The 23,386-nt window shown below is 39.1% G+C and overlaps 1 protein-coding gene across 1 annotated transcript in view; it reads right to left on the reverse strand.

Moving 5' to 3' along the window:
- LOC115024593 (leucine zipper putative tumor suppressor 2 homolog) overlaps positions 1-10,608 on the reverse strand; it is a 33,407-nt gene extending 22,799 nt beyond the window's left edge. Inside the window, 1 exon segment of the mRNA XM_029456340.1 lies at positions 10,356-10,608. The gene's annotated coding sequence lies outside the window, so the exon portion shown is untranslated.
- Between the last annotated feature and the right edge of the window lie 12,778 nt (positions 10,609-23,386).

Consider the following 23,386-nt stretch of genomic DNA (forward strand, 5'->3'; position numbering starts at 1 on the left):
CAGAAAGTTCCTTTGAAGGAGACAAGAAGTGCTTTAATGACGGTTCAAATCAGATAATGTACATGTAACTACCTGCATTGAACAGAGGCCCTACTGTTTGAAATGGTGATTGATTAAGCAGGTAACAAGTGTCATTACAAGGGTTTTATGTCCACATTAAGTGATTGGAGACAAATAAAGAGTATTTAATTAGTAATCGGACACGTACCTAATTTATTTGTTCCTTGAGTATTTATGGATTGTGTATATGGGAGGTAAAAATATGACGCCTGACGTAAAATACACTATTTAACATCGCAACTGTATCCCTCTCTTCATCCCTATTTAACAATAAAACAAATACAATCTGCCTCAGAGTGCCACGATCAATAAAAGGTCAAAGGGGAACAAAGGTACCCATTTGTGCATCCTAGCAGTGCTCAAATTGATCTATATCTATTGATCTATTGATCTAAGGGTTTGGACATCTATGAGCGTGTCCTGGAAGTTTTCATAGCACATTCAAAGACTGTTAATATCTTTTCAAATGTGAAACTGGAGACAGACAGATGAGAGAAAAAGAGAACAAAGATTTTGGTTTATTCTGTAGGCAGGATTGTAAAAAATAATACAGAGCAGGTTGTCTGTTCAGTATTTCATAGAGAAGTGCGAGATCAGGCCTGTTTGGACAAAATAAGAAAATAGGCATTATCTTAATTTATCTCATCAATACTGTTACGATATTTGACATAATTACTTCAAAAGTAAAGATTACTCTAATTACCAAGTACAACAAATAGTACATGATACATCACAGGGACAAGATTGTGGACAACCTGAGGCATCACAATAAACAGAGCACACAGGGTGGCGACCCACCTCTCCCCTATCCAAACACTGCTACACCACAGCACTTAGGTTTATTATCCTAATGTTCAGCTGTGTGCCAAAGGTTTCAGACAAGTTAACAAACCGCATAAGAGATGCAATAACAACACACCCTGAACAAAGGCCGCTTAGGATATAGGGAAGTGGTGTAGCATAAAAGGGAAATCATACAAACAGATGTGTTGACAATTCTTTACTAAATAAAACAATGCTTCTTTTTTTAAGCACACCAGCCCATTAAGAATAACTGAAAACATGATTCCTTTTCATTTCACAGCTGTTTGCTTGTACATAGTTGTGTGAACATAACAGCATACACTGTTATAGAGAAGACTGGAAGGTCATACAGCTGTGTATTTTAAAGAATAAAATGGGCAGAGGGTGGAAAGTGAATCCGTTGGGAAAACTGGCATGTCTGCCTTGTTTGGACAGCAAATGATGGCCCACATGGAAAGCATCACATTCCATCTTAAACAGCACAGAATCTCTGTATTTTGTCAGACATCCTCATTCAGGACCATCCAGGCCAAACCTCAAACATCCTCCCACATTTTGGAAACCTACAGAGAGAAAACTGCATCCACTTCTAAAACTGAAGGACCAGGAGTGCAGCTGTTAGTGAAGAGGTGCAGTTTTTCTGGAATAAATGTTAAATCAGATTCGTACCATTAAAAGAAATACTGAGAATTAACCGAACCACTTTGCAACAGGCTAGTGCAGACTGGCAATCAGATCGCATACAGACGATTGAAGGGATGATCGAGGATAACTTAACCAACTTACTATTCGAAATAAGAAATAACTAAAAATATTATCTTGAGAATCATTTAGAGATGTTTCTGTAGGAGCAGCGGGTCCGCCTACTGAGCCCCATTAAACAGCACGCGTAACGGTGCAATTTTAAATCCTTAATTACAAACCAGTTTGCAGTCGTCTCTTTTTGAGCCGAGGCCCTACATCGCCAGTCGCCATTATAATGTTAAATTATTTGTTAAATAAAAAGTTCAGACTTTATTCAGGTTACCGGTACTTTAACTGTATTGCATTTAGAAAACTTAAAGGTTCAAATATTTCATAGAGTCCATGCTGGCATTTCACTGGGGCAATGTGACGTAACTCCCCCCACCCCTACATAGAAACAATCGCCCAACGCTAATATTGTATGGTTTCAAGTATCGAAGGCCTTTTTATTTTTGAGCAACTTACATTTTCTAACTAGATTGTTGGAGTGAATACATAATAGACAATAAGGCAAAAAACACTGTTGTGTGTTCAGACAGAATGCAAGGGTAATTTTAGACGTTGCAAAATTGCATTAAAAGTCAATGAACAGACTTAAACTGGCCCGAAAAGATTCTATAGTTCTGAGGTAATTATCATTTAGAAGGCGAGTAAATAATTGATACATGTGGCTGTATTATGTATAAAACTGAAAATAGAAAGTGTCATATAAACTGTATTGTATGTAAAAATGACGGGAGAGAATGCTTTTATTTTGAGATTTATAAATTCAAGGAAGTGTGCACAGGAAGGCAATAATGGCTCATCTGTCAACTAAAAAGAAGAGGTAAAAATAAAACGATACATAATGAAAAAGTCAGGCAGCTTTGACTGTTCTGTTAAGTGTGGATGGATGAACTGTGCATTGTTTGAGTAATCGACATCTCTCGCCCTCTCCGAGTGCGCAGGCAGGACTGACGTCTCTCCACACTAATTTCTTCAGACCCACTGCCTGTGTAAGCTCTTATGCAACGCTGTGACGCAGTTACTGCCCGACCGTGCATCCCACCACCCACGTAGCGTCTGATCCTCACCCTCGTTCTTTCCTGCCACCTCTTCCCCTCTCAGTCTGCCTGCCTCCCACCACATAGTCAGCCTCTCCACTTAAAAAACCTTCACTTCAGGACTCACTGTGTGTCTCGTTTGTTTTTGTGCATATTAATACCGGTGTTTAATGGAGAGTGTGTTTGTGTGCCGTCCATCTCTTGGCCTCTCAGCAGGAGATTATAGTCAGGTCAGAAATCACACACAGAGAGCGAGGAGAAATGTATTTAAAAATACCCAAACAACCAGCCTCAGGGAGGGGCCGTCCCACTTACACACTGTGCCACTAACTGCAAGAAAACTAAACAAAAAGGATGGAGAGTAAAAGCATTGTTTTGGTCAAACCGGTGAAAAAGCCATGTTTGGTGTTTGACCACGTTTGAAAACTGAAAAAAAGAAAAGAAAAATAAGTTAAATGACCTTGTTGAGTGATTGAAAAGGAGGAAATGATGGCAAAAGTGGATAAAAACTGAAGTAGCGATTGAAACAGAGAAGCGTGAAAGAGAGAGAAGATCAGTGACTCCAAAGATTTAAATGTAATGGAGAATTGCGGTTAAGTTGGGTCTTGTTTTCATAATTTTGGACATTCTTTCTAAGGGTTATGATAGATCTGTATTGGGATCTGGGAAGACAGCGGCATCACAAAGTTGAGACAAGAAACAGACGATCAGACGGGTTGTAAACAAGTCTACAGTTTAGAAATATTCTGCAAACCACTTTATTTGAAGGGAAAGCACAAGTCAAATGTCAGTAATAACCTCATAATGCACAGGAAAACTGCATGAGCATGACTACAACAAGTTAGAGCTGGAAATTCAAAAGATTCATCGTCACAGGCTATGTAGTTTGTTAACTTTATTTCTAAGCAAAACGAGTGCATCCCCATTTAAGTGCAATTGTAATAATCTGGATTTTCTGCAGATGAACAGGACACAGGGATATTTGTTTTTATCTTGGTTGGGAACTATTTCAATCTGATACACAACTCTATCTCAAACTGCTTACCGCTTTGTCTGTTTTCTCATGTGACTGACCACAGTCTGAGAACGACTGTGGGCTACGCAGTCAGAAGGTGTGAGATGGATTATAGCAGGACACCGGGCAGTTGACACAGCTGATGAGAAAGTGAAAATGATGGTGGTGGTGAGAGAGGACAAAAAGAGCGTGAGAGCAAACTAGAAGTCAGAAAGGCTCCAGGCCTGTACATCAGCACATATGGGCCTCCCTGCAGCAGCTGTGAATGTCATGATCACACTAACTACCTCCGCCAATCACAGCTGCTCATGGGAACATGGCATGTTGTTTTTCATGTACTTTTAAACTCTCATAATCATGCACAAGTGACAACAGATGATGGAGCCCAATACGTTTACATCCAATGTAAAATATTCTCCTGACAACTTACTTTTGGGATCATGGCCAAACAAAATTGTGCCTCCGTCCTCTGACTAACCTTGACGTCTGAGCCCATGTAAACCGGCCAGTTACACTGTACTTCTCTTTCCAACAATCAAAGAAATATCTCATCATTCGGAAGGCTGTACTTTGAGCTAAATGGTAGAGCTGCAAAGATTACTCTACTAATCGATTAGTCGTTTGACAGAAACATAAATCAGCCCTACTACATAGTAACGTCAACATTACACAATGACAATTATAGCATGCTGATTTAATGTTTACCATGTTTAGCGTGTTATCATGAGTGCTAAACACTAAATCATCCTGATGGAGACATGGATGCATGTACCAAATTTTAAAAAAGGTAATACATAGCTGTTGAGACACTCAAAACCACAAACTTCATCCTCATGGTGAAGGTGGAAATGGGATCATCAAAGTCAGTAAGAATTTCATGCCAATCCATCCAAGAGTTTTTGAGGTTTTTAAATCTCGACCGAAGAGGTGGACAGAGCCATGCCACCGCTAAACTGCTCAGTGGAGTTCCTACCAGAACTGATGCAGTACGAGTAATTCAATGACTTCAGAGTCCCCTTTCAGGTTATCCTGGATAAGGGTTCCCCCCCCCCCTCCCCTCCAAGGACACTTTCACCCCAGTCACTTAGTGATGTCAATGGTGCTTTGCTGTGAAGGCAGCAAAGTCCAGCCGCTCTGGCATCTTATCTGGACTGTTTACAAAACTGTAAATCTAATCAGTACTGCAGCAGTGGTTCTTTGGGACCAAATCACAAAGTGGCTGCTGGATAAATGCAGCAGCGTGAGTCAATTCTGAGGGGAAAAAAGGGCACAGATTTGGGAGATTTTTTTAAATAATGTGTTTATAGTAGTTGAGCAGGGAGGAGGTTATTTATTATTTCAGTTATTACTATTCAAGGGATGAACACTGCACTGTTTGTAGAATAAAGAACAACATTGGTTGCAATCATTTCCACTTTGCGACATGTTCAGATAAAAAACAACCCTTCATTTTCAGATTCAGCCAAGACAAGACAAGTGGATGAGACCGAACTGTGGCGCACCTGGTAATTAATTATTATTCTGCAAAAAATTGATTGATAAAATGAAGTTAATTTTTTCAGACAATATAATCAATCTGAAAAGAAACACATAGATGAACTCAACTAAAACAATTAAACAACAAAACATTATTTGATAATCAAGTTCACATTTTATGTTCTTTTGTCATTGGGCTTTGGACTGTTGATCAATTATGATTGGCATTTTGTGACATTTTAGAGTCTGAACGAATCATGGAGGTAATAATTGGTTGGAGCCCTAAAGTTCTTCTCTTACATTACAGCTCAGATTGTCAAGATAATAAGGTTTTTATCCCAGTTTTACTTTTTCTACAAGATTTACAGGTATTACTAAAAACATTATGATGACTCCGTTCTATTTAAGTGTCCCAGTAAGCCATGACAGTGGGGCCGTGATAACATGACCCTGAAACTAAAGCAGCCAAATGAAGTCATTCATTTGATTTTTTTACACTGATGCTTTTCCAACGGTGACATGTGAAAAAGGTCTATTAGCACACAGGCTCAGCTTTACTGTATTCTCCAACGAGAGGATTAAGACACACCGTCAATTAGGAATCACAACAAAATGAAAAACATAAATGCACTGTGATATATGACATAACTTATTGTACAGGTAAAGAGGTAGGGAAAGTTCTGGCTCACATTTTTAAATATGGATGGGGGTTTGTTGTGGTACCACGGTCCATTTGCATTGAAATGGGGCCATTAGCCATAGCTCTAGGAAAGTGGGTGAGAAAATATGGCAATATGGGAGGTAAAATAAGTTGACAGATTAATGACCGCTGTGCTCTGTAACAGAAAATTGGGACAAAGCAAAAATCCCGCAAGGTCTGACCAGAGGTGTGTGTGTGTGTGTGTGTGTGTGTGTGTCTCTATCTTCTTCAAATAATTATGTTCAGAGATGTCACCTGCTCGGGTCAGGACAGACACTCAGCCAGGCTCCCAGATCTCTGAAACCTTGGCCGCTGCCTCCCAGTGCCCTCAGACAGCTGTGCAGTCCAGCTGTGCTCAAAACATTGGCTAAGAATACCAAACCAATCCAGCAGAGTAGATAAAGTCTGTAAGGAAGGTTTTAAGGACGGGAAAGATTTCTTTATACTCGTCTAATAAATTCAGCACTAATCATCTCTGCCAAGGAGGTAATGTATTCGGTTTGTTTGTCAACCACCAGCCCGATTTTTGTGAATAATGACAGAGACTAGATCGATGTCTGTCTTTGTTTTATACTGTATCATGTACATAGGATTGAAAGGTAGATTTACACTAGGGAGAGTGTGAACACTCCATGATGAAAGGAGTAATGTTTGGATGAGCAGGTCCCCGTTTTGTTTAAATCTCATCCTCTATTACCACACAGATGAGTACAAGTACTGTGTTGACTTGTAGGGGGTGGTAATGCAAATATTGGACATACAATTAAACAGGGGCTGTGTGACGTCCCTTGGCAAACAGAAAAGAAGAAGAAGACTGCTGGATGATGTAAACAGGGATGTAAAGAATGCTGGTTCTAAAACATATAGATTAAAATCAGCTTTGAAAATGTTTTGAGGAAAGAAAATGCATTGAACACATTTGTTAGGCTTTAAGGATACACAAAGCGTGTTTTGTTGAGAAATACTGAATGTAAATATTAGACTACAGTGTTTGTCCTGATAACTCTGCAGGGTATCTTTCAATATTTTGACTTCGTGGTCTCAAAAGCTACATTACAGCTGAGTGACACAAATATCATAAGACATATCTGAGTGGAAAGAAATGCAAACAATTCCCCATCAGCCACCTGTAGTTGCAATCAGTTTGTTTATTTATACCAACTTTCTTATTGTGGTTAAAATATTTGGTTTAGAACAAAAAGTAAAGTATACATTTATGATTAAAGAGACTATTAAAGTATTAAAGTATTAAAAATCATATATATTTTTAATGGGTTTTAATCAACTACCTGTGGCCGAAAGGTAAGAAGAACATGAATTGCCAGATCTGAATCACTGTAAAGCCCGCCTGGTATACCACGCAAGTTCAAAGAAACATTAGAAGCTAGATAAAAACGTATCTGCTCTGAAGGAAGAGGAAGGGAGGAGTGATGTTAGGCCACATCTGCGCTCATGGTGTTTTGTCAACATACAGCATGTGTTGTGGATTCAGCATATTGCTGAAGAGTTTTATACAGCGTGTTGTGATACTACAGCAGATCCTTAACAACCAGCCGTCTGCCAACCACACCACGAAATCAAACTTCCTTCCTTCCTTCAGCAGATTGAAATGTAAGTAAAACTGTTGATGTATGCCTTCTTTTGTTATGTACAGACTAAACAGACGTAATAAGCTTGACAACTATTTTTGCGTCACGGCTCATTGTTTAAAAAGCTGCACTGAGTCACAGTGTCATTATTTTTTTGGACTGTTTTATACACTGTGGTGTGGGAAACTGTGCAACAGCACTAATTACAGTAAGCAACCAGCAACAGGAGAGTAAATTCAACACAATGGGACACTACATAGACAAAGAAAACCCACAAAATACTAAATCAGCATTTCACATTTGACGTGACAGGCCCTCAGGAAAACTAAAAACACAACAAGGTCTTTATGCGGCCTGACAGCAAAACACTTCCCACTGTGTTCCCTGTGTTGTGTTGTCTTCTAAAGTTTCTCTCTTTCTATTTGTTCTTCAAGGAGACGGTTTGCGTAGCCGTAACACAAAGAATGGAGGAACTTGACCTCCAGTTTAAAAGACTCAAGGGGAAAAAGTCACAGCAGCAGCATGACACAGAGGTATCACTTACAGAAAAAACATCATCTATTATGAAACAGGGGCTTTTAGACTAATAAATACCAACACCTCCATCCCCGTTTCACCAATTTCACAAAGTCAAATAACAAGGTGAGTGCCAAAAGAAATCGGAGGGTAAAATAGGGGTGAGAACAAACAAGCTTTTAGATGATCAGACAGAAGGTTTAGCCAGATTATCAAAAACATTTTTATTTGGAGGTAAAGTGAAAGTGAGCACACCTGAAATGTCTAATAATCTCTCAGAACAAGAAAACTGTGTGCACGCATAACTACGGTTAATCCAGTTAAATCAATGTTAAAGCAGGAAGGTCTGTAAACTGTGATGGATGTTTACAACACAGTTTGGGTCAGAATTCCTCCACTCACCTTTGTTTTCTCATCCAAATACGTTTAGCATTGAATGCTTGGTCAAATTCTTATATTATTTAGACTTCTTTCTTTAGACTATTGTTTTAGTCTATTTATCACTGAAGCATTTAGTAGTAGTTTGACATGTTTTGTCAAATTAATAAAAATGGTTAAACAAAACCATGTAGTTGCTTTAACATTTGTTGAAAACTTTATTTTGTTACTGTACTGAGGGCAATGAAAATCATAAATAAATAATATTTATACTGGATTCAGATAGATACAATGCTATGAAACCCCAATACTAAACATGCAGAGTCATAATATTCCTGTCATGTAGAAGACAAGATGTCCACAGGGATGCTAAAACCCTGATATGCTGACAAAGCAGTTCCTCTGACGATGTTTGCGGGAAGCTTGCCCTGGGCTTAATACAATCATTTGAGACAACAATGCAAACCAAGTGTGGCCTCCCACTGTCAAGGCTCACAGTCCAGGCTTTTTTAAAGCTTGTGCTGAGGTAAGCACTTGACCTCTGTGTGCGTTTAAGCTGAATAAAACATCCTGTAGTTAGGGGTTCAGGGCTGGCGCTGGGAGAGTTGCTCCGCTGTTCAGCTTGTTTGTTCTTCTTTGTCGTGTAATCATCTCATTCCAAGTATTTGGCCTTTGTTTACAAATGAGGCAGCTGCGCACAATAAATAGACAAGGTGCTTTTTTTAGCTTCATTAATTAAATGAGCACACTTGGGGATTTGTTTGGGGTATAAAGACACTACAGACCTGCTGTGCACGTATGCAGCATAAATCTAATTAACCAACAAGCTAACTTTTGTCTGCAAAACACTGAATTACCGCCTTAGTTTCTCCCAGTAAAACACAAACCGGCGTTCTGGTCCCACAGTGCATCTGGCAATGCAAAAATACTGTGACAAGTGCCTCTATGTCGAGCCAAAAGTGGCTGCAGACACATCAGAGGGGGAATGCCATTCATTTAAAGAATTCACATACGTTATTGCTGAGCCCCAAGGCAGGTCAGCCAATAATTGTGAACCGCTCTCTCTTACATACAAGCTACAAAATAGACCATGGATTGTTTCGTGTTGTCACTGGAATTTGAAGTCTGCCACTGTGTCGCCATACACAAAGAATGGTCCTCTTGCACCCAAGAGATGCATACATTCTGGTTCCTGCTTGCCAACAGAGCTGGAATGTAAACCTTATATTGGTATTTAGCCTTTTTAGCTTATACAAAGTCAGCACCCCCATTTATTTTCTATGGGGCATACCTCATTTCAAGTCCCAAATGATGCTACACATTTATTTTTCTTGGAGATTTCCAGCTTTAAGAAAGAGTAGATCTAGCTCACCAACACTGGAACAGACTGTCCTATAATAGGGCGGATAAAGGGGAATTAAGTGCGAATGCGAAGGGTCAACTGTTGAAAATATAATAAAAACATCTGTCTCATAGACTTTACCAGTGGGACATCATTGAGAGCACAGGACAGTGTAATGGGGTTTTTTCAGGAGATGAATGCATGGTCCATGATAAGGAAATTGTTTAGTTGTGCTCAGAAAGGGAGCTGAAGTCTGAGCAGGAAATGAGTCTGTATCTAGCAGGCACTTTGTTATGTCTAAACCCAGCAAACCTGCCACGCCTGGTGCACACGTTGATAAAAGGGGAACTAGAGAGCACCATAAAGACTTCAAGGGGCCCTCCAGGCTACATTTTACATTGTAAATTAATTTGTTTGAGATATCTGAGCAAAGAGGCTACACTTTATTACCTCCATGATTTACAAATAGTGTGTTTTTTAAGCTAAAAAGGGAACAGCGACCCCGAGCAATTAATCAAACCTTCGCACACCTGTACGGACTCTCATACGTTACTTTCAGGATTGTCCATGAACTTACAAAAACAAACAAGACACACATGTAGTTTTACAGCTACAACCCTTTACTCCATCACTTACAATATTCTTATAAATTAGTAAAAATAAATCCAGTAAACCCTGGTTAATTTACCGTGCACGGTGGACAGGACAGTCCGGGACAGCTGCTCTACAAAGTCTGCCGGGAAAATCTGGATGCGACGTGTTCTTCGTCCTTTTTACATCGTCTTATCCACACACTCGTAACTTTACAAAGGTGTCTGGTGACTAAACCACATGTTAAATGTCCTTTTCTCTCTCTCTTGCGTCTCTTCCTGTCGCTGAAAGTGCGTTTGTTGTTGTGCGGGGAGCTGGACAGGCGCTGCTCTTGTTTACAGACGGGAGGCTAAGCTAGCGAACAGCATAACGGCTATATCCGGTTATATATTTCAAAATAAGATAGCCTACTTTTTTGACCCCTCAAGTATGAATCAGAATAGATAAAAGCGTATTTCCGCCAGAAAAGATGACTTAGCCTTGTGAAAAAAAACCTGTAAATCATTATACGGACAAACTTTTCAAGTATCGCAAAATGTTTACTAAATATCTCAAAATAATCACTTCTTATTTCAAAATAATGACTAAGTAGCCTATCGCAAAATACATATTTACTTAGTATCTCAAAATAATGAGAAGATTTTTCAAAATAATGACGAAGTATCTCAAAATAATGAGAAACTTTCTCTAAAATGTTGACCAAGTCTACCAGGCTACTAACTCATTATTTTAAGATACTATGTCTTTATTTTGAGAAAGTTTCTCATTATGATGACTTTTATGATCTTTAGTTTAGTTTAGTTTAGTTTAGTTTAGTTTAGTTTAGAGAACTAAAAGGCGCAGTTGGACAAAATTAGAAAATAAAGTGACAGTGGTGTGATTAATTGTAATAGTGCACCAGACTATAATGTATAATGTGATTGAGTAATGATATTTAGTGTTTATCTTTATTAATATAGAAATATAGAACAATTATAATATAGTATAAAGTTACATGACAATATAAAATATTAACACAATAAAGTATATTATAATATTAGATCTAAGATATATAATGAAATGTCTTAGTGCTAAATTGCATGCTTTTATTTTGAAGCTTCTGATATTATCCTGTGTGTGAGTAATTTAACTCACCTCTGGACTGATCTCTCTCTCGCTCTCTCACATACACACACACACACACACACACACACACACACACACACACACACACACACTCACTCACTCACTCACACACTGTAGTGTCTATTATAATTAAATAATAAATATTTTAAAAGCACTACACAAACACCTAGCAAACTATTAATTTCGTACAATATTTCATATGTATATGGTAGAGACAGCGATACCATAAGCACTTAGAACATTCAGGACCTATTAGACACATTATAATATTTGAGCAGTGTCCAGTAATGTGTAAATAAACAGATTGAACCAGTGTGGTTGGGTTGTAAAGGGATTACAGTACAGAGGCATTCAGTACAACAGAGTACCCTAGATTCCCAGCCTGTTCCAGCACAACCGGTTCTTTGCTCTGTTTTCTCAGTATGTAGAACGAGGTCATACCTGACTAACCTCAACCCTCATAGGCAAGCCTTTCTGCTCCAGAGGAGTAAAACAAGGCTATATACATAGATCCGCTGAGAGTTTTTAATCTGTTTTTTTCACATAGGAAAGAAAATGAGATAAAGAGAAAACTAATAATAATTAAAATTCCCCGTTTGCTCTGCATTTTTAGAGTTGAACTCTGACCCTCCATTCCCACATACCAAACGTTCATATTTAATTATTGACATTAAATAAATCATGATATCAATGACAATACTAATTTGCTGTTTTTGTTTTTTCAAATGATTGTGTTTATTTACAATGTTTAGTGTGTTATCATGCCAACACAAAGCAAGACTGAGGCTGATGGGAATGTCATTAGTTTTGCAGGTATTTGGGTCCAAACCAAAGTACTGGACAAATTAGATAAAATGGAGTCATCATAGTTATGACAAATAATCCTCTGGGGACCATCAATGTGTGTTAATAAATTCATGGAAATCCATTCAATAGTTGTTATTTTATACAGCAAAGCACAAAACATCTAGTGAAATAAACAACACAACTATAAAACAGAACAGAAAAGGGTTATTTAGGAGGATGAGTAGACCAGAGTGTTGGGAAAGGGGAGGGCAGTTTTCTATTTTGTATATTATATGGTGATTTTGTATTGTGTATACCACAATAATTCAATGGAGAGATGTTTAAAAAAACATACACAAAAAAGAAGAAAGAAAAGAAAAGGGTTATTCACATAAATATAACAGATAAAGAATATTTAAAGTAGGGCTAGTATAAATAAAAAACTTTGTTAATGCAATAAACACAAAATAAAAGACAGAAAATACAAAAGAGAAAAACATCAGGAAGACATTAGTGTTGTAAAAAATGGATTAACATGACAATCTATGTCTTCTTTTGTTCTGTCCAGTAAATAAACTTTCTGCATGCGAAGCAACAAAATGTGCACACAAAATCCTGCGTGTTTGCTTATTCACTTTGTGTGTACATTTCCTCAGTTTTTCTTCATTTTCAAAGAGCTAACTCAATTTGCGAGGAAATTAGCTTTTACTGAACTGGGCGGCTTTGTGAAGCTGGTGGGGCTCCAGCAATCAGGCCTGATGGGAATGGAGGAAAATTGTCCAGCACTTATCTGGCCACTAGAGAATTTGAGAAGAGTTGTTACAGTAATTGATAATTGTGTGTGGGTTGAATGTAGCGTGTCTGTTGATAATGACTCCCAAACTCAAACCTCTGAGTCTGCTCTTCGTCACTCGAGCATGAGGGACATTGTGATACCGCTGCTCTCTGCTCCTGGCTGGGCCTGGGCCGTGCGTGTCCAAGATGCCTATCATTGCCCAAAGCAGCCGGCATATCTGCAATTATGTTTTGTTGGCTGATAATGACATTCCCCTCTGCGTCCACTGTGAGCTCATTTTATTCATAAACATGCCGGATGGAGATAATTGGGGAAAAGTAATTGGTAAATGACGCTGCAACTCATTTCACTCAGAAATGGCCGCTAGATATCTTCTATGTGAGAGTCCATTTCCTGAAACTGCAGTTTCCATTATGATACATTAGGCAAGTGCAGAGGAAGCCAGGAAAATATATTTTTAAGGTATTCCCAGATGTGCTATTCGTGGGATTTGTGTACTTACTTGATATTCCCATTTGTGCACTTTGCATTTCATTTACATGATGCACAGTATTTTCTGTAGAAACTCCCTTTGTCTTCATGAACAGACCTTACATGCTTCTTTCCTTGAGTTTTTCAAAAATGCACTTGTCTCAGCACTTGTGATTGCAGTAAGAAAACAACCAAAAAGTTTTGTTTTTTTAATCTGGCAAAGAAACAAGTAGGAACTCGCACCCAAAAACCCCGGCCCTATATAATCCAACTAAAAGCGATGCCGAGTAAGGAGGAAAAGGGTTTAACCAAAGCAAATTGCATTAATGACAAGTTGGGGGGGCGAGGGGAATGACCCGCTGACACCTGAATCCAAACACACTGTCTGTTTTACAGTGGTCTGCTGCTCCCTCACTGTTGGGAGCCCAGATGAGGAACAAACTAAATGTAGCATGCGCTTTGTGCTCTCTGACATGCCTCAAAGCCCAGTGGCTCAGTAGTAAATGAAAAAGTTGTTACAATATGAACACCAGCAGATTATTACTACATGCTGAGGAAAAAGTATTTACTGAATCATAAACAGACATTTTAATGTGGTTGGCAGACAACAATGCATGCCATGGATAAAGGGTAATATTACAATGTGGGTCCTATTTTCATTGCATTGCCCATCACTCCTATGAGTTATGATCATAATGTACTCATTAAGTTAATTACTGACATCTGGGAACACAACAACATCGATTCAACAAAATTCCAGTTCCAGAACAGTTTAGCCAGATTATCTGAACCTCTTTATTTAAAGGGGACATCTCCTGAAAACTGAGTCCGTTGTTTTGTGGGCTGCATCTGTTCAAACACATGGAATTCACCAAGCCATTCAGATTTGACTCCCCTTTCTATGTCGCATGTAAGCTCTTTGGAATATATTACCCCTATCTGAGTATTTACACCAACGGCTTAAGAACTAACTTTGTAAAGGTAAGTGGTACACCATATTCTTCTCGCAAGCCAATCAGAGCAGACTGGGATTTTTGAAGGAGGGGGGGCTTAAAGAGACAGACCATTCCCAGACTGAAAGGGAGCAAACCCAAAATGTAATTGTTCAACTACTGTTAATAGGTCGACATTGAATCAACGTTGATGGAATCTTCAACTGAGCAGTAATTTCACTGTTCACCTTCATTTGATCTTTTTACTTTACAGGTCATTTAGCAGATGCTCTTATCCAGAGCAACTTACAACTAAGTGCTTAGGGGTACAGATATAGAACTCACAACCTTCTGGTGTTCTGTTTGGAAGGTGTACTACTAGACCACTAGGCCACCACCACCCCAAGAAGTCTTGAACTCAAGAAGAACAGGGACACTGCTGTGATCCTGTTCAGAGGTTTGAAAGCAGCACCTGGTCTGACAAGACATGCGTCGTTAATTATGGGCATACAAACCGAAGAAAAATCTATCTGAGCTAATCATGTGAGTGTTGTCTGATCGAATACTTTGAAATCTGGCATAAAACATAAAATAGTTATCTTTAATGATTTGGTTGTAGTGTTTGAAAATATAAGACAAAAAGCATATCATAAAATAGAGACCAAATAAAATGTAAAAGTTTGATTTAATGACAATTTTGATGGACAGCAGCTATAAACTTTATTTCCATGGAAGCTGCAGAGCATTGTAATTAAGTCAATTAGATTTAAGAGTTTGTCCCTCAGCTTCACGGAGCATATGGTTTTTATTCTTCTCCTAATCGAGGACAAGTTGATTATGAATCATATTTCCATATGTGTTGAAATAACAAAGCCGTCAGTAAAGGTCTACACATGTTTTCACTAATCTACAAGACAGGTATTACAAGACGTGAGTATTTCCGCAGGTTCTGTTAGAATAGTTTCAAATTTAGTCCGAACATTTCACTTGATATAAATATTAACATTTTTGGCCTGGCTCCACGTTGGCTCTGCTTGTTTTCTGCAGGAATTCAGCTTCTTTTGTCGTTATTGTCCGGAGCTGCAAGGTGCCAAAGACTCCCTTAGCCATTTAATCTGGGTACCGCTGTGCCAAGGGAATTGTTTTTGTCATTTATTGAATAGTACACTCACTTTGATCCCTATTATCAAACGCTGTCCTTTTGTAATTGAGGAGCTTAATTAAAATGTGCAATCATTTCATGCAGAGAGTGAGAGGAATATTCAAGAGATCGGAAAAAAATACTCTTGTCCATGTTCTATCTACACACACGATCTACACACTATCCCAGCTGATAAAAAAATGATCACATTCAGCATTAGTGGCATGTGATCGGCTCTATTTTATATGTATCTCGATGCACTGTTAGATAATCAGCTTAATTGACCATGCTTATGGTGATAATGCTTTAATTAACTGCTGAACTGGGCAACCACTAGCTCTGGTTTTCCACGCTCAGGCTTTCATGAAGCAGACGGTCAGTGTGTGCACACAGTCTGAGAAGATTAGGCAGAGAGGGGCCTCCTTTGAAAGTGGCCATGCAGACGGCTAATTTGAGAGTGAATGGGCATTTTCTTTGGCCAGGCTGTGGTGTATGCCTGGTTGGCTGGGCAAAGCTGTCTCCATCTCTCTGTCTTTCTCACTCTCAGAGTGAATTAAAAGAAAGTCTAGTGTGAGGTGCTGGAGCTCTGCCAGGAGCCTCACTTATCCCCGGTGTAGGCCACTAATTCTGACCACTTGCTTGAGAGGAATGAGGCCCTCCACTCATTAAATACAGAGATGGCTGCCCTCAAAGCCCCATTTAGCAGTTTCTTCACATATTCCCTCCACCTCAGACTCCACTTTCCTGACCACAAAACCCACCACCACTGTAATTATGCTGTTATTGTTACCCCACCTGCCCCCCGATTTAGCCTCTATGGTTTCTCCAGCATCTAGGACCACAGAGTAAGATGGTGCACTCTCTCCAGTCCCCTCAGGGCTTTTGAACAGCCTCCACACCCACGGTGCCAGGGCAGATTAAGCCCCTCAGCGCTGTCTTTGGCCGGATCTCGGTGTTACATAAGCCCCAGGCACGCTGGTGGTTTCTCTCAAAAGCTTTCCCTATCGTGTTCAAAAGGCAGAGCATGGCCAGTCGAGCATACTGAGTCGGCAGGTGTTTACAGTACAGCTCTGTGACTGGGGGTGGATGGTCAGCTAAAGGCCCGTTGCTAATGCTACATGACAGTTCAGCATCTGAGACATGAGCACAGGGGATCCTCAGAGTCACTGAGGAGGATCAAGGGGGACACGTGAACCGTGAGAGCATCTGCAAGGATGGTGGAGCTGGTGTGAGACTACATCTCAAAGTGAGCGCATCCAAAAGCCAATACATGCTGGTTGACCTTTAGATGTTTGTAGGTGAACCGCTCTACACAGAGAGGTAAAGCACTGCAGGTATTCTCAGAGGGGTTCAGCTCACATTCAGTACACTCAGCTGTACTTTTCTCACACACAAACATCTTTACAGTCCAAAGCCATGAAATGGACTTTGAGTCACATGTAGTAATTTGACACACTTTGTTCAGGATGCAGAAACCCACTCGGAAATGTAAGTATACACAACACTGGCATATCATCATCTTTAAAGGTATAATATGTACCATTTCTGCATTAAAACGTCTAAAAACGTCTCGACCGTTGTCATTGATTTTGTTGAGTTGTGTATTTACATTATCCCAAATGTTTTTAACAATGTTCAAACGGAGATATCTGTTTCATTTGGTTGCCTGTCAATGATGTCATATACCCTTCACTAGTATCTCTAACTTCTGGGAAAACACGGGAAACAACAGACGATACGTCGGAGAGGGAGGAAGTCAGCGAGCCACTCCATTGTTAACTGTTGTTTGTATTGCTTACTTGTGATGGAGTACAATTGCCAATTTGCCACATAACGTTAGCAACAGTAGCTGTATGGATAATTAAGCATGTTAACATAACATTAGTTAATATTACTTGTGGCTATTGCATTAGAATGAATTGAAATAACGTGAACAATGGGGGTTATTTAACAATTTCATTTGGAATCATGTTTATGTCCACCTGATCAATATAATTCCAAGGGGGAAAACCTGTCTCTTTAGCGTCTAAATGCTTCTCTTTGTTCACCAGCTAGTCGCTAACTGTGTCTGTGGGCTGTTTGGTGCTGGACCCCTGGTACACAGTGGGTTTTTAGAGCCTTTTCACTGAAATCAGCCACCTGCTACGGCCCAAAACAAAAAAGAGTGAATCATAACAGTAAAGTTGCGCAAGAAGTCATAAGATTCATTGTTAATACAACATTATATCGTATTGATTACAAGCCACAAATAGGTCACAAATGTACTATTAGCTTGACAAAAACAAATCCAACAATTTCCAACTTACTTATTGTTTCCAATTGTTTCTCAGAGGAAGGACATAAGATGTGGTCGAAAGCTCCAGAAAGTTGTCAAGCTGTTGTTTTCCAAGGTCAATCATCAACCTTCAAGCTCAACAAAAATATGTTGTTTCTTTAACGGGTAAAACAGCTGGTCTCTAGTTTTTAGTAAACGGTACTCAAACAAGAGTAAATGGTGTATTGGTTGGGAAAGGTTGTCAGCTGGAAGAACACACAACTTTGTCTTTGCAGTTTTTGTTTTTTTCATGTGATTTGTTGGTAATAACAAAAATGTAGAACTGCGTTAGATTTAAGTTTCACATGAAACACGAGCCTTCTCCAGGTCTGGGAGCAAAGAAGGGATGCAGTGCACATGGTTATTAATATACACAGAGGCAGGCATACTGTTGGATAATGTGGGTCAAACGTGCAGAGTGAACATGAGTAAGTGAGGCAGAGTAACCCCCCCCCCCCCTTTGGTCCTGACATCAAGGGGATGGAGGGGCATCTTGAATCAGCTTTGAATCTGAAATAGCCTCTGGTCTTTCCGCAAGCGATGCGGGCTCTGGCTGCAAATATACAGAGAAACAAAGCCTGTGCTTTGTGTTGCTACGATGGGAATGGTGTTATCTATGAACGTTTCAGACTGATTATCCGTAGAACCATTGTGTCTGATGCAAACACTGTGCAATGATTCTTGTAAAAGTGCTCAGTCCCAGTTTCCCTCTTTGAAGAACAAGAAAAGTTACTGTGCTTGCTTCAAAAGAAGAAACTGTAATGTGACAGACACAGTACTGGTGAACTTGCTCTACATACTCGGTGTACCCTTCCATGCACTCAATGTTCTCCCAGCATGTTCTGTCATACTTTCTATTTTAAATGTCAGTCTGGGTCAAGTAATGTTCTCAATCTCTCTTAGAGCTGCTGAGGTCTATAAACAAAACTAAATATTGGAATGTTTCAGTATCCAAAAGGCATTTAGAACTCAATGAATAAAACCTGTTTTAACAATCTTAACTCAAGGTCTACTTACTCTTTTGTTCCGAAGCTTTCGATTGTATCACAATGTCTTCATGCTGGGTGAGTTCACTCAGTTTTAATTGGACTAGATGTTAAAATCCTTCGTTTTTATGAGCACTTTTAGGACTTCACTCTTGACGTTGGACAAAATAATCTCAATTGAAGTCCCACTTACTTGATTCCTCCAGAGCTTTCAAACATATCAATTTCCTGTCTCTCGCCACTGTCTTACTGTTCAATCAAAGTGCATGCATAAACATGCTTTAAATGACTAGTTTGGTGTTTATTTTAAATGTGTTTATTTGTTTTCTTGTTTAAAGTTAGATGGGAAGATCAAGACCACTGTCCTATTATGCACTAAAAATTAAGCTAGCAGCCAGTTAGCTTAGAATAAACACTGCAAATAGCTAGCCTGGCTCCAGGAAGTCACTGCGTCCAGCCAAGAAACAGTCCTGCGGATAACCACCCGTAAAACCACAACTTGTTATGTTTACACTTCGGTTTTTGTTCAAATCAAACAAACAAGTTGTGACCTTTTAATCAGTAAGTTGTATGTGCTAGGAGATGTTACCTTTGAACAGAGAGCATTTCCAAACATTTCAAACTATTTCTTTACATTTAATAAAGAAAAGAAAAGAAGACCCTTTTTTCCGACAAAATTAAGTAAAACGCTTTTTCAAGTTTTCTGAGTTGTCCTTGCTCTAATCAATATATTACTGTGTTGTCACCATGTCCAAGAGGAAACGCACTACCATAAACACAATTGGCTGAAAATACTCCTGATCCTCTCTCGGACGTTGAGTTAAGTCCCTTTGCAGAGCCAAAGCCCCCGTCTGATTAACTCTGATTGAAGGTCCTGAAATTACCTCCAGATTTGGTCAAATAGTTGGCTTAATGAAGGGCAGCTAATGGGGCGGAGAGCTATGCATGCATGTCATGTAGCCATGCGTCCCATCATCAGCAGTGCTGGGAGCAGCTGGGGCCTCAAGTTTATTTTTCAGACAGGATTTTTCCTTGTTTGTGGAAACAGTTTATGAAGTAGATGTTTTTCTAATACTCTGTAATAATCTTGATGTTTTCAGTGGACTTTAGGTCAAATACTTCACAAGACAAAGTGTTTATCTGAAGCTGAAACATCTTTTCTTTGCCTCATTTGATTCACATCCTCTCATATCTTGTAGCGTTCTGATGAAGTGGAATTCTTTTGCACAATTTGTTTCTTTCATGATTAAGAGCTGCGTAACTCAAGTTGTTTCATCTCCTCCCCTCTCCACATGGCAGCTATTTGATTAGGCATGCAAAGCCCAGATCAGCACAGGTCACTCAAAACAAAGACAACAATCTGCCATACACAGCAGCTTCAGTATTTAACCATGTTATGTATGTTTACTCTGGGAAAAGAACTTGAAAACTTGAGCTATTATCTTTGAAACTTACTTGGATGAAGCTCAGTAATGCTATAAAGTATGACTGGCAGCTAGAGAGTGTAAGTATTTAGGAAAGCTCTGTGCATGCATGTGCATCTGAATGCATTTGTGTCAAACTCATTCATCCCAATTTGTGTGTTTTTCCCTCTTTTGAGAAGCTGGCAGGAGACAGAGTCGCCATCAAAATGCTTCAAAAAACAAAGAGCCCCATTCAGAGTCCTCTGCAGCCGTATCCCACACCCACACAGTGAAGAGGACACCCAAACCCGTTCAGCACACAGCCTGGAGTCATTATGGAAAGCAATGTGTACTTACACAGCAGTAAAACATTCACAGGAAAACATTAACCAGTAAAGGAAGGCTCGGAGAAGAAGCAATGGCAGCAAAAGAGTGGAACAAAAACCTGGCATCTGTATCTGTCTCCCTCCTGCCCTCTCATCTGCAGCGATCTACGTTCATCATATCCATATCAACATACACAGGAATTATTCCCACAGCTTACAACAATATCTTCGGCTATCCGAGGAGCTCAGGCGTCCACATACCATGCGTAAAGTGAGTCTGGTGCCAGGAGCTTCCCTGGACCGGCCTTTCAGAGATGGAGCCAGCAGAGATCTCAGAGGCAGACAGAGAGGCCCCGATCTCTGTGAACTCTAGACAGAGGCAAACAATGGAAGAACAATATTTAAGGAGAACTCCAACCATTTTTCACATCATAGTCTCTTGACAAGTCTTGGGGAGTACTACTTGGGTGCTAGAAGATGTGAAAAAAGTAGTTTAAAGCCTTATGTGGCTGTCACTTTAGTCAGCGTCGATAAGGGCTGAAGACAGCAAGTTAGAAAATTCAGAATATCAGCATGGAGTTAAAAAGAATTGAGTTTACAAGACGTGTGTAGCTCCTCATCTCAGCTGCAGGCAATAACACACCTGAATCTCTGAGCCAACTGTCTGCAGTCGAGTTGCTTTGTGGGTAATCAGGGTTGGTTCAAATGACTTACTTACTTGCTTACTTACTTACTGTAATTAGTAACGTAGTCCATTATATTACAAAAACATGTAATTTAATTTTGGATTACTTAAAAATCTTACATCAAAAGTATTGAAATATTATAATATTATACAAATGTTTTTGTTTCTCTTCAAACATCTAAAAATAAATTAAATTAAAGACAGTACTGGCACAAACTACAGGTGTACTGTTTGTATTTTGGGACGCACTTCTCATGAGTTAATAACATTGATTAGCATGAAAAGAAGTTTCATTATTTTAAAATTGCCATATTTTAAAGACGTAGTCAAAATGTACTCAAGCGATACTGACAATGTAACTATAAACTAATTGCAATTTTCTTTCAATAGTAATCTGGGTTGATTATTACGTCTTTTGTAATCGTATTACGTAATCCTGATTACATGTAATCCTTTACTACCCAACCCTGTGGGTAATGTAGGTGGCAGGTTTTGACAAGGAAGAAGAATGAATGAATATGAATAAACAATACGGTCTCTGGTTCTGCTGCATTCATTTTGATATATATATTTATATGTGTGTGTCGTAAATTTCAAAAACGATATCGGTGTGTATGACAGTCATCTTTGGTTGATGTTTCATGTCTCTTGCTATGGGCTGGTTTCTGATGCGACTGGAGTCCAGAAGTGTCTTAATGAGATTTCCAAGGTGCAAAGATCTTTCATTTCGTTAATGAGTGTGACTCCCAAGGCGAGACAAAAATCTGCTGTGTGGATTGCCAAGGTTGAAAATCATCATAGACCCTGATACAAAACACTCTGGCACTTTCATATGCACACACTGAACCTTTCCCTTTATATCGTAAATCTGAAATTTTATTTGGTTTTGCAGTGACTGCGATGAAATACGACTCTTCAAGCATCAATACATCCTGCAGCAGCTCGCAGCACAGACCTTCTGAAAGCTGCTGATTCCACATGTAACCACACACCGGGGCAGCGGGGGCAGGGCAATGACTTTACCCATGAAATATTTATATGAAGATGTTTTGAAACACATTTGCATTTATTAAAAGTCACTGAGTCTAAATAATAGATTGTGTAATGTGAGACTGGAGATGGCTCAGGCTCAGTCTCAGCGTTGTGCAGGTGCATGAAAATATATAGAACCTTTTTAACATAATGTGTAATTTTAACAAGTAAAAGTCCTGTATTCAAAACTTACTTAAGTAAATGTAAGTATTATCAGCTAAATGTCCTTAAAGTTTAAAGTATTCACTGTGTTAATGTCAGTGTTTTGCTATAATTTTGTTTTTATTTATATTACTGCATTATTGTATATGTTGCATTTTATTGCTGTAGATGTGTAAGGTTGTGCTAATGTTAACCCCTTTATATACTGTTGGGTAGTTTGATCTGCAGAAATGCATCATATTCTATAAGATCATATGTTTGTAGTGAGAACCACATATCTATAAAAAGTCAACATTTCATGAGCTCAGTAAATCAGTCCTTTGTGACGATGCATTTTCCAGTATATTTTTTATAGTGTATTCGTCTTAAGAAGTAGGAACATTTCCTCAATACCTAAAGGAACACTTCATCCTCAACTTTATCACAAAGATGCAAATTCTAAATCACCATATTTTGGAGATATATGCTTTTCACTGGGCAGGAAGGGGATGAAATCTGTAGATAAGCTATCAGATAAAAGGTGCATACAAATGTAGTACATTCGTTACCTTAAATTTGTACTTAAGTAAATGTACTTTGATATCTTCCATCACTGGTAATCTGATACTTAATTATCAGTTTTAAAAGGTAGTAACACTCACAGTAGGTGAAAAGGAGGCCAAAGATCTCTGATGTTCTTGAAAATTGTTTATCCAACTGAAGATGTATAAAGCAATCACACAGGGGGCTAGTGTTTGCACAATTATCACATTTCCTTGGTAATATGCATGAAAGTACACTGTCAAGCTTTTAAATATGCCAAACTCACAGATATCTAGGACAACCGACAATCCGCCACTCAAACCTTAAAACAAAGCTAAAAACAAAAGTACGTTTGCAACCAGTGGTGTATTCTCGCCAGCTTGTCATGCATAAGGCACACACTGCCCCCTGTTGACCAGATAAGAAAACACAGACAAAATGCATTGA

Source organism: Cottoperca gobio, chromosome 19, assembly GCF_900634415.1.
Source record: "Cottoperca gobio chromosome 19, fCotGob3.1, whole genome shotgun sequence".
Lineage (NCBI taxonomy): Eukaryota > Metazoa > Chordata > Actinopteri > Perciformes > Bovichtidae > Cottoperca > Cottoperca gobio.